The following is a 13,392-nucleotide window of genomic DNA, read 5'->3' as shown; positions in this document are numbered from 1 at the left end:
GATTTGTATCGACTTTATTGAACATATTTTTCATATATTGTGTGTTTATATAGAACATATAGGACTATATTCCCTGTTGATGTTTGAAAAAGCCGACATTTCAGGAGCAAACATTTATTTAATGTTAATTTGTGTTTTCGATGTACATAATAACACCCATATTTAATAGACGATTGGAGGTGGAGGGACTACCTATTGTATTTATGATTTCTCTGATCCAAGATGGCGTCCGATGACTGTATCTCTGATCCAAGCTGTTGCTTCTATAGAAACCCCCCCCAGGGTCACCTGATATACGTCTCAATATGGATGCCTTTTTGTAGTCTTTTAGCGAGGGTCATTGTAGTCCTGCCTAGCCAGGTCATACCAGAGTCTGCTGCCCAATGTAGCCTTAGCCTGCCTGGTTAGCGTGGCTAAGACTCAGTTATGCTAACCGTCTCCTGAAGGCCAGGAGGAGAAGACTGGGTCTAGACTGGGTCTAACTGTCTCCTGAAGGCCAGGAGGAGGAGGAGACTGGGTCTAGACTGGGTCTAACCGTCTCCTGAAGGCCAGGAGGAGGAGGAGACTGAGTCTAGACTGGGTCTAACTGTCTCCTGAAGGCCAGGAGGAGGAGACTGGGTCTAACTGTCTCCTGTGGGCCAGGAGGAGGAGGGGACTGGGTCTAGACTGGGTCTAACTGTCTCCTGAAGGCCAGGAGGAGGAGACTGAGTCTAGACTGGGTCTAACTGTCTCCTGAAGGCCAGGAGGAGGAGGAGACTGGGTCTAGACTGGGTCTAACCGTCTCCTGAAGGCCAGGAGGAGGAGGAGACTGAGTCTAGACTGGGTCTAACTGTCTCCTGAAGGCCAGGAGGAGGAGACTGGGTCTAGACTGGGTCTAACTGTCTCCTGTGGGCCAGGAGGAGGAGGGGACTGGGTCTAGACTGGGTCTAACTGTCTCCTGAAGGCCAGGAGGAGGAGACTGAGTCTAGACTGGGTCTAACTGTCTCCTGTGGGCCAGGAGGAGGAGGGGACTGGGTCTAGACTGGGTCTAACTGTCTCCTGAAGGCCAGGAGGAGGAGAAGACTGGGTCTAGACTGGGTCTAACTGTCTCATGAAGGCCAGGAGGAGAAGACTGGGTCTAGACTGGGTCTAACTGTCTCCTGAAGGCCAGGAGGAGGAGACTGGGTCTAGACTGGGTCTAACTGTCTCCTGAAGGCCAGGAGGAGTAGGAGACTGGGTCTAGACTGGGTCTAACTGTCTCCTGAAGGCCAGGAGGAGGAGACTGGGTCTAGACTGGGTCTAACTGTCTCCTGAAGGCCAGGAGGAGGAGACTGGGTCTAGACTGGGTCTAACTGTCTCCTGAAGACCAGGAGGAGGAGGAGACTGGGTCTAGACTGGGTCTAACTGTCTCCTGAAGGCCAGGAGGAGGAGGAGACTGGGTCTAGACTGGGTCTAACTGTCTCCTGAAGGCCAGGAGGAGGAGGAGACTGGCTCTAGACTGGGTCTAACTGTCTCCTGAAGGCCAGGAGGAGGAGACTGGGTCTGTGGAAGCAACTGCATGGCGAGTTAAATAAGTAGAGCTGGCACAACACCAGCCGAGAGACCAGAGATACACACAGCCAGCCACCTACTCTGAGTTCAAACCCTCCTATGTAGGTTCCAGGTGCTGGTCAGGTCAGAATCACAGTGGACAAATTTGCCAAACAGGTTCATTTTGGGTTTGATTTATTTGACCTTTCTTTCGGACTGCTCTGCTCCGATCACTAAGATTATAGTTTGGACCGCCGGTACTGATGCGGTATTAGAACAGAACCAGTGTGGACTCCCAATGTGCTGATCTATGGTTCATAGACAATGAAAAACCATATGAGACATAGACTAGTCTGGGACACTGGCCCTGCTCAGGCTATAGAGAGACAGGGCACTGCTCTGTAGTACGCTCACGCATGAAGCAGTACATGTAGCTTAGCTGAGTTAACACCCGGTTGTGTGTATAACACGAAAAGACAAATCATTTGAAATCATGACACTCTTTGTTCACATGGGAAAACTGTGGACGTATCTGGTTTTAAACCACCCTGTTGCTATGAATAGATTCGATTTGCTGTACTTTTTACTGAGGAATGCAATAGTTGCAGCATTCAGGTATGTGGTGACTTTGTCCACACGAACCGCAGAGGAGAGAGAGGTTTTGTCAGTTGGTGTTTATTTTTTTTGTGTGTTCCTGAATGTTTTTGGAGTTCCGGAATGCTCTGGAATTCAGTTTTTCGGTTTAAGGCTGCGTTCGTAAATTCTGAATTCAAAATCTGATCAGCGCTCATGCAACGCCTCTCGTCCGATCAAATGACTCGGTCCCTTTATGGCTTGGAACCCAGTGTGCGCTCCGGCGCTCTCAGAGCGAATTTACCAATGCAGTATTAGGCAGAACTATAACAGAAGTTGGAGGTCGTCCAGTGAGAAGTTCAACGCTGGGTTTCTGTTTGAGTGCGTGGCGCTGGCACTAGACCACCTCCATGTGTAAAGGCCACCTTTAGCCTGGCCGAGGACCTAATAATAATAATAATAATTCATTGTATTTATATAGCGCTTTTCCGGGGCTCAAAGACGCTGACAATATGGGGAAAACAGAAAACACAGAAACAACAAGCAACAGATAACATGAGCACATTATGCTCTCATATCCTCTACTGTATAATAAGTGTATATAATTATTTTCCTCCCCTCCTCTGGCTGCCCCCCCCCCCCCCCCCCCTCCCATCCCTCTCTTCTCTCTGTGTTTCTCCTTTTGGTTGGGGGTGGGGGGGGTACATCACCAAGCAGGACCACTGATACCCCTTTCCCACTAAGGAAGTTTGAGGGTCCGGTGCCTAATCTCTAACCAGTTCTTTGCATTTTGACATTTCGACAGCAACAGAACCGGTTCTCGGACAGAGTAACCTCGGCCAGGGGCCAGCCTATGGCTGGTCTAGAAGGTCCCCCCCTGGCGGCGGGATTATCGTGACCAGCAAAGATAGAAATCGGTGTATCATTAATTGATTAGATTTGTTTAACTGCAACGTGATTGATACAAACGCAGTCGATGCTAGGTAGCTAGCTACATTGACCTAGCGAGCTAGCTTACAACAAAGGCTGACACTAACGTCATGTTGAACGATGTTCAGTGTTGATAATAATCAAAACGTGTTAGGTAAACGACCGTTCTTCTTGAACGTAATCGACGTCCTTAGCAATCGTGACGAGCAGCACAACTACATGGTTGTTGTTGTATTATTATTATATTGTTGTCGTGACAACAGTGGAGATGTATACAGTGATGTAATGACATGGCTCTCTAGCCTGTAGAAAAGCAAACCGGTTCTTAGAAGGTTTGCAAGTTGAACTAGGTTCATTAGCACCAACCCAGAACTAGAACTAGGTTCACTAGCACCAACCCAGAACTAGAACTAGGTTCACTAGCACCAGAACTAGAACTAGGTTCACTAGCACCAGAACCAGAACTAGAACTAGGTTCACGTTGGTGGAAAGGAGGTATGAGTTATCAGCGATATATCCTAAATGTTTAAAAGATAAACATAATATTTTGGAGCTCATTAACTTGAAACGGTCTTGATGTAAAAGTTGGCTCCATTCTCTCCCAACAACCCACATTCAAGTTCATCTTTGTCATTATGTTTTCAATGTTATAATTATGGTTCAATGTTTTAATTATTATTATTATATATTAAAAGAGTCAGATCTCTGAGGTTGCCCCCCACCTCACTGTGCGTCAGTAAAGGTCATAGAAGGGGAGGATGTGGGGGGGGTTGAACAGTTAGGGGAGGGACGGGGGGGTATTACTGTAGAGAATGTGTGATTGTTATAAAGAAAAGATATCCATTTGTTCTCTCTCTCTATCTTGTGGAGTTCACTGTGCTTTGCGTTGGTTTATGTGTCCTCTCCTCCTTTCGCTCCTTCCCGCCCTTCTCTCTTCTCTCTATCTCCTCATCCCTCTCTATCCAGAGTTGATATCCTGTTCTTCTTCTTTTTTTTCTTCTTCTGAATTTGTAAAGAATTCAGTTATCATTTGAATTGTGACTGCGCTTGAGTCTTAATGTGGTGATGGTGGGGCATGACAAGGAACTTTATTACCCATGATTCCCCTGTAATTTGGGGGGAGGGGGGGGGCAGCAGGAAGTGGCTGCCCCGCATCATTCCCAGGAAACAAAGAGTCCAAAAGACGTCCTCAGGGAAGCCGGAATGTGGGTTCAGATGACGTCTTTCTAGGACGTCCAGATGAAGTCTTTAGGGCGTCTTATGGACTACAGAATCGTCTTCGCTAGTCCATAAGATGCCCTAAAGACGTCGTGTGGACGTCCTAGAAAGACGTCATCTGGACGTTCTAGAAAGACGTCATCTGAACCCACATTCCGGCTTCCCTGAGGACGTCTTTGGGACTCTCTGTTTCCTGGGTTTCCTCCTGTCCGCGTGCGTGACTTCTTCTTCTGCTTCTCCAGCTGGCTGACCACGGCTGCTGACGCTCTGTGGCTGTTGTAATGAAACATACAAGACCTTCAGATAACAACTATGATGTGAAATAAAAAAATAACTGTCTTGTGAACATGTTTCAGATGCGAGTGCTGCCTGGTTATTTAGCCTACGGATCTCCTGGTACCTCATTCATGTAGGCCATAATGTTGGTCTGTTAAATGTTTTAGGTAGAAGCGGAAACCACAGATATGTGACAGCAGCTGGTGAAAGCGGGAACAAGTCGGCAACCGACCAAATGTTCTGACTTTTATTCTGAAGAATGTAAATACAGTGCCCCGCGGTGGTGTAGCGGTCTAAGCACTGGCCACTAGTGCAAGCTGCCCACCGTGGACTGGGATCGTATCCCAGCTCGCCAGATCCGGATATGGCTGGGGCACACACGGGGAGCGGCATATTGGGCGGCCGCTCCCGAGGGCGGTATAGGAGTATTTCCGGACAAGGATCCGTCGCGCAACAGCGCCCCCGGGGTGCCGGAATAACAGGTGCTGGGCTCGAGGAGCCAGTCAGCTAGTCTGCCTGGCGGCCTCTTCTGGGACTGCCGGCCACGGGGTCGTGCGGCGGATCCTTCGCAATAGGCAGGGGATAATTGGATGCTAGGTTGGGTTCAATTGGCTACCAAATTGGGTGAAAAAGGGATAAAATCTGAAAAACAAATGTAAAAAAAAAAAAAAAAGAATGTAAATACATTTCTACAAAATTATTCTTATTTTCTTTTTTCTTTAAATTTTTAATTTCAACCAAAACATTGCAATGGATTCGGTGAGTAATCCCCACTACTCTACACTAACTAGGTACTATTTTGGCTTATTTTGGCTTGAGTAGCGAGTGTGTCATTGATTCAATGACATTTATTTACATTTTTCAGAATAAAAATCGGACCATTTTGATTGGTTGCCGACTTGTTCCCGCTTTCACCAGCTGCTGTCACGTATTACACTGCATGATGACATCACAGCAGGCAGCCTCTCTGGCATGATGACATCACAGCAGGCAGCCTCTCTGGCATGATGAACACTAACAGGCCTACCCAGTAAACAAAGAGTCCAAAAGACGTCCTCAGGGAAGCCGGAATGTGGGTTCAGATGACGTCTTTCTAGGACATCCAGATGACCTCTTTCTAGGACGTCCAGATGACGTCTTTAGGACGTCTTATGGACTACAGAAGACGATTCTGTAGTCCATAAGACGTCATCTGGACGTCCTAGAAAGACGTCATCTGAACCCACGTTCCGGCTTCCCTGAGGACTTTTGGACTCGTACTGGGTACGTAGGATTGTTACAGTATTCCTCTTGAATTTGAAGACGTCAAGATAATATTCAAGACAATAATGTTTTCTTTCCGGCTGTAGGTGTAAAGACCAAATAAAGGCTGCAGAGCAAAAAGTATGTTCTTGTATCTTTATTCCATACTCAGCAATGGAGAGCAGGAGAGAGTTGACGTTCTCAAGACAGACACAGAGGGATGGGTAGACACATACATATGGGCGTGAGAGGACAGCAGGTCCCTCACCTGTGTGTGATTAACACCACTAATCAGGGGCTGCTATTTTATCTGTTTTATAGGAAAGGTTTCTTCCATGTATAGATCGAACAGCACCAGCCTACATCCAATACGTTCACTTCTCTTTATCTTCCAACTATAACAACTTAATCAGGTGTGACACAACAGTCCTAACACTGCCTACGACTTTATAGTTTTTCCAATGCTTCTAATGAGGACGTACACACAATCCATAGGAGCACTCGACCCTCTCCTATTCTGTTACCACACATCGACTGATACATCTGCCCTGATGTCTTAGGTCTTACACAAGGGGCAGTGGACAGTATGTCAGTATCCAGACCACCATCTCTGGTTGTGTCCTCAGGTCGCAGGACTGACTGAAACTCTCCCCCCACTTGGAGCGGGCCTCTCCCCTGTGTGTGTTCTCTGATGTTTCCTCAAGGTTCCCGACTCGGTGAAACTCTTGGCACACAGGGAGCAGTGGTATCTCCTCTCTCCTGTGTGGATCCTCTGATGCTTCTTTAGCGTTCCTGACTCGGTGAAACTCTTCCCACACTGCGAACAATGGTACAGCTTCTCTCCTGTGTGTATTCTCTGATGCGCCTGCAAAGCTCCCGCCTGACTGAAACTCTTTCCACACTGGGAACAGCTGTACGGCCTCTCCCCCGTGTGCGTTCTTTGATGTATCTTTAGCGCCCCGACCCGGCAGAAACTCTTCCCACACTGGGGGCAGTTGTACATCCCCTCTCCCGTGTGTGTTCTCTGATGGGTCTTCAGGTCTCCTAGTTGACTGAAACTCTTCCCACACTGGGAGCAGGCGTACGGCCTCTCTCCTGAGTGGATACTTTGATGTGCGCTCAAGGAGCTCGGGTTTTTGTAACTCTTGCCACACTGGGAGCAGTGGTAAGGCCGCTCTCCCGTGTGAATTCTTTGATGTTTCTTTAGCGCCCCTGCCCGAATGAAACTCTTGTCACACAGCGAACAGTGATACGGCTTCTCTCCTGTGTGGATCCTCTGATGCGTCTTAAGGCCAACTAGTTGACTGAAACTCTTACCGCACTGGGAGCAGTAATACGGCCTCTCTCCTGTGTGTGTTCTCTGATGTGTCTTTAGGCCTGCTAGTTGACTGAATCCCTTCCCACACAGGGAGCAGTTGTGTGGCCTCTCTCCTGTGTGGATGATCTCATGTCTCTTTAGGTGGCTCATCGAAAAGAAAACCTTCCCACATTCAAGGCAAGAGTAAGTCTTCTCTCCTCTATGAGTCTCTGGGTTAAGGTGAGATGGACAAATGAAACTCTCACTGCAGTCTAAACAGGGACGGGGCCTGCAGGTGTGACTTCTCAAGTCCTCTGGCTCGTAGAAACTACTGCAGCAGTCCATGCAGTGGTGATTCTTCTGTCTTGAGCTCCTCCGTCTGTGTTGTTTATGGTTTCCTGATGCGGTGGAGCTGGGCTCCATGTCTGAGTCTGGGTTGGAGCTCTCTCCTGTAAGAATAGCAACATATACAGGATTATAACAACATGAGAGAAACAAGTAGTGTTTCCATAGACTCAGCAGTGCCAGAAGTAACAGCATCTCTGAGGTCTGTAGAATACACTGACTTCAAGAGAGACTTATCTGTCTCACAATGGACGAGACCAAAGAGTCAGTCTAAACTGTTACAGTGGTTCACTGTAAACACCATAGAGATCAGCTTTGACTGTTACAGTAACACACTATTACCTATTAACTATATGGGTGAGTTAGATTAATCAATTAACCAATTGAAACAAATGTATAATTGAAAAATACACATTCCCTTAGCAAGGCTGAAGCAAGCCACTAGTCTGAAACAAGCCACTAGTCTGAAACAAGCCACCGGTCTGAAACAAGCCACTAGGCTGAAACAAGCCACTAGTCTGAAACAAGCCACTAGTCTGAAACAAGCCACTAGTCTGAAACAAGCCACTAGTCTGAAACAAGCCACTAGTCTGAAACAAGCCACTAGTCTGAAACAAGCCACTAGGCTGAAACAAGCCACTAGTCTGAAACAAGCCACTAGTCTGAAACAAGCCACTAGTCTGAAACAAGCCACTAGTCTGAAACAAGCCTCTAGTCTGAAACAAGCCACTAGTCTGAAACAAGCCACTAGTCTGAAACAAGCCACTAGTCTGAAACAAGCCACTAGGCTGAAACAAGCCACTAGTCTGAAACAAGCCACTAGTCTGAAACAAGCCACTAGCCTGAAACAAGCCACTAGTCTGAAACAAGCCTCTAGTCTGAAACAAGCCACTAGCCTGAAACAAGCCACTAGTCTGAAACAAGCCACTAGTCTGAAACAAGCCACTAGTCTGAAACAAGCCACTAGTCTGAAACAAGCCACTAGTCTGAAACAAGCCACTAGTCTGAAACAAGCCACTAGTCTGAAACAAGCCACTAGTCTGAAACATGCCACTAGTCTGAAACAAGCCACTAGTCTGAAACAAGCCACTAGTCTGAAACAAGCCACTAGGCTGAAACAAGCCACTAGCCTGAAACAAGCCACTAGGCTGAAACAAGCCACTAGTCTGAAACAAGCCACTAGTCTGAAACAAGCCACTAGGCTGAAACAAGCCACTAGCCTGAAACAAGCCACTAGGCTGAAACAAGCCACTAGCCTGAAACAAGCCACTAGTCTGAAACAAGCCACTAGTCTGAAACAAGCCACTAGCCTGAAACAAGCCACTAGTCTGAAACAAGCCACTAGTCTGAAACAAGCCACTAGTCTGAAACAAGCCACTAGTCTGAAACAAGCCACTAGTCTGAAACAAGCCACTAGTCTGAAACAAGCCACTAGTCTGAAACAAGCCACTAGTCTGAAACAAGCCACTAGTCTGAAACAAGCCACTAGTCTGAAACAAGCCACTAGTCTGAAACAAGCCAGTAGTCTGAAACAAGCCACTAGTCTGAAACAAGCCACTAGTCTGAAACAAGCCACTAGTCTGAAACAAGCCACTAGTCTGAAACAAGTCACTAGGCTGAAACAAGCCACTAGTCTGAAACAAGCCACTAGTCTGAAACAAGCCACTAGTCTGAAACAAGCCACTAGGCTGAAACAAGCCACTAGTCTGAAACAAGCCACTAGCCTGAAACAAGCCACTAGCCTGAAACAAGCCACTAGTCTGAAACAAGCCACTAGTCTGAAACAAGCCACTAGGCTGAAACAAGCCACTAGTCTGAAACAAGCCACTAGCCTGAAACAAGCCACTAGTCTGAAACAAGCCACCCGTCTGAAACAAGCCACTAGTCTGAAACAAGCCACTAGCCTGAAACAAGCCACTAGGCTGAAACAAGCCACTAGTCTGAAACAAGCCACCCGTCTGAAACAAGCCACTAGCCTGAAACAAGCCACTAGTCTGAAACAAGCCACCCGTCTGAAACAAGCCACTAGGCTGAAACAAGCCACTAGTCTGAAACAAGCCACTAGCCTGAAACAAGCCACTAGCCTGAAACAAGCCACTAGTCTGAAACAAGCCACCCGTCTGAAACAAGCCACTAGCCTGAAACAAGCCACTAGTCTGAAACAAGCCACTAGCCTGAAACAAGCCACTAGTCTGAAACAAGCCACTAGTCTGAAACAAGCCACTAGCCTGAAACAAGCCACTAGCCTGAAACAAGCCACTAGTCTGAAACAAGCCACTAGCCTGAAACAAGCCACTAGGCTGAAACAAGCCACTAGCCTGAAACAAGCCACTAGTCTGAAACAAGCCACTAGGCTGAAACAAGCCACTAGTCTGAAACAAGCCACTAGCCTGAAACAAGCCACTAGTCTGAAACAAGCCACCCGTCTGAAACAAGCCACTAGTCTGAAACAAGCCACTAGCCTGAAACAAGCCACTAGCCTGAAACAAGCCACTAGTCTGAAACAAGCCACCCGTCTGAAACAAGCCACTAGTCTGAAACAAGCCACTAGTCTGAAACAAGCCACTAGCCTGAAACAAGCCACTAGTCTGAAACAAGCCACTAGTCTGAAACAAGCCACTAGTCTGAAACAAGCCACTAGCCTGAAACAAGCCACTAGTCTGAAACAAGCCACTAGCCTGAAACAAGCCACTAGCCTGAAACAAGCCACTAGTCTGAAACAAGCCACCCGTCTGAAACAAGCCACTAGTCTGAAACAAGCCACTAGTCTGAAACAAGCCACTAGCCTGAAACAAGCCACTAGTCTGAAACAAGCCACCCGTCTGAAACAAGCCACTAGTCTGAAACAAGCCACTAGCCTGAAACAAGCCACTAGCCTGAAACAAGCCACTAGTCTGAAACAAGCCACCCGTCTGAAACAAGCCACTAGTCTGAAACAAGCCACTAGTCTGAAACAAGCCACTAGTCTGAAACAAGCCACTAGTCTGAAACAAGCCACTAGTCTGAAACAAGCCACTAGTCTGAAACAAGCCACTAGTCTGAAACAAGCCACTAGTCTGAAACAAGCCACCCGTCTGAAACAAGCCACTAGTCTGAAACAAGCCACTAGTCTGAAACAAGCCACTAGGCTGAAACAAGCCACTAGTCTGAAACAAGCCACTAGTCTGAAACAAGCCACTAGTCTGAAACAAGCCACTAGTCTGAAACAAGCCACTAGTCTGAAACAAGCCACTAGGCTGAAACAAGTCACTAGGCTGAAACAAGTCACTAGTCTGAAACAAGTCACTAGTCTGAAACAAGCCACTAGGCTGAAACAAGCCACTAGTCTGAAACAAGCCACTAGTCTGAAACAAGCCACTAGGCTGAAACAAGCCACTAGTCTGAAACAAGCCACTAGTCTGAAACAAGCCACTAGTCTGAAACAAGCCACTAGGCTGAAACAAGCCACTAGTCTGAAACAAGCCACTAGTCTGAAACAAGCCACTAGTCTGAAACAAGCCACTAGTCTGAAACAAGCCACTAGGCTGAAACAAGCCACTAGTCTGAAACAAGCCACTAGTCTGAAACAAGCCACTAGTCTGAAACAAGCCACTAGCCTGAAACAAGCCACTAGTCTGAAACAAGCCACTAGTCTGAAACAAGCCACTAGGCTGAAACAAGCCACTAGGCTGAAACAAGCCACTAGCCTGAAACAAGCCACTAGTCTGAAACAAGCCACTAGTCTGAAACAAGCCACTAGTCTGAAACAAGCCACTAGGCTGAAACAAGCCACTAGTCTGAAACAAGCCACTAGGCTGAAACAAGCCACTAGTCTGAAACAAGCCACTAGTCTGAAACAAGCCACTAGGCTGAAACAAGCCACTAGCCTGAAACAAGCCACTAGTCTGAAACAAGCCACTAGGCTGAAACAAGCCACTAGTCCTAAACAAGCCACTAGTCTGAAACAAGCCACCCGTCTGAAGCAAGCCACTAGTCTGAAACAAGCCACTAGTCTGAAACAAGCCACTAGTCTGAAACAAGCCACTAGTCTGAAACAAGCCACTAGGCTGAAACAAGCCACTAGTCTGAAACAAGCCACTAGCCTGAAACAAGCCACTAGTCTGAAACAAGCCACTAGTCTGAAACAAGCCACTAGTCTGAAACAAGCCACTAGTCTGAAACAAGCCACTAGGCTGAAACAAGCCACTAGCCTGAAACAAGCCACTAGTCTGAAACAAGCCACTAGGCTGAAACAAGCCACTAGTCTGAAACAAGCCACTAGTCTGAAACAAGCCACTAGTCTGAAACAAGCCACTAGTCTGAAACAAGCCACTAGTCTGAAACAAGCCACTAGTCTGAAACAAGCCACTAGTCTGAAACAAGCCACTAGTCTGAAACAAGCCACTAGCCTGAAACAAGCCACTAGCCTGAAACAAGCCACTAGTCTGAAACAAGCCACTAGTCTGAAACAAGCCACTAGGCTGAAACAAGCCACTAGTCTGAAACAAGCCACTAGTCTGAAACAAGCCACTAGTCTGAAACAAGCCACTAGTCTGAAACAAGCCACTAGTCTGAAACAAGCCACTAGTCTGAAACAAGCCACTAGTCTGAAACAAGCCACTAGTCTGAAACAAGCCACTAGTCTGAAACAAGCCACTAGTCTGAAACAAGCCACTAGTCTGAAACAAGCCACTAGCCTGAAACAAGCCACTAGGCTGAAACAAGCCACTAGGCTGAAACAAGCCACTAGTCTGAAACAAGCCACTAGTCTGAAACAAGCCACTAGTCTGAAACAAGCCACTAGTCTGAAACAAGCCACTAGTCTGAAACAAGCCACTAGGCTGAAACAAGCCACTAGGCTGAAACAAGCCACTAGTCTGAAACAAGCCACTAGTCTGAAACAAGCCACTAGTCTGAAACAAGCCACTAGCCTGAAACAAGCCACTAGTCTGAAACAAGCCACTAGTCTGAAACAAGCCACTAGGCTGAAACAAGCCACTAGCCTGAAACAAGCCACTAGTCTGAAACAAGCCACTAGCCTGAAACAAGCCACTAGTCTGAAACAAGCCACTAGTCTGAAACAAGCCACTAGCCTGAAACAAGCCACTAGTCTGAAACAAGCCACTAGCCTGAAACAAGCCACTAGTCTGAAACAAGCCACTAGCCTGAAACAAGCCACTAGTCTGAAACAAGCCACTAGGCTGAAACAAGCCACTAGCCTGAAACAAGCCACTAGTCTGAAACAAGCCACTAGTCTGAAACAAGCCACTAGTCTGAAACAAGCCACTAGTCTGAAACAAGCCACTAGTCTGAAACAAGCCACTAGTCTGAAACAAGCCACTAGTCTGAAACAAGCCACTAGTCTGAAACAAGCCACTAGGCTGAAACAAGCCACTAGGCTGAAACAAGCCACTAGTCTGAAACAAGCCACTAGTCTGAAACAAGCCACTAGCCTGAAACAAGCCACTAGCCTGAAACAAGCCACTAGTCTGAAACAAGCCACTAGTCTGAAACAAGCCACTAGTCTGAAACAAGCCACTAGTCTGAAACAAGCCACTAGTCTGAAACAAGCCACTAGTCTGAAACAAGCCACCAGTCTGAAACAAGCCACTAGCCTGAAACAAGCCACTAGTCTGAAACAAGCCACTAGTCTGAAACAAGCCACTAGTGACAAGTATCAAATCACTGTCACAGGGTTGCCACGCTTGCCTTGAAATAATTTTCCATACCACTTCTTGATTTTCCAGGTACCATGTTTTGTGATGATATCTAGACCGTTAAAACTTTGCGCCCCCGCCCGTCCTACACACCCCCAGAGGACACCTGACTACTTGATTTAAAAGATGTGCCGTCTAGATGTGCAGTCTAGTCTAGATGTGCGATCAGCTCTTAAATGCTTAGAGATAGTTAGCTGTCTAACCAGTGTTTTGATAGCTCAGTGTAGATGTATTAAACTAGAACTAATTTCCAGCCTAGAACACCACTGGGCTGAAAAACTTGGTTCCCTAAAATGTATAGGTGAT

Source organism: Nansenia antarctica (assembly GCF_963989245.1).
Source record: "Nansenia antarctica genome assembly, chromosome: 9".
Lineage (NCBI taxonomy): Eukaryota > Metazoa > Chordata > Actinopteri > Argentiniformes > Microstomatidae > Nansenia > Nansenia antarctica.
This window is presented reverse-complemented; position numbering follows the sequence as displayed.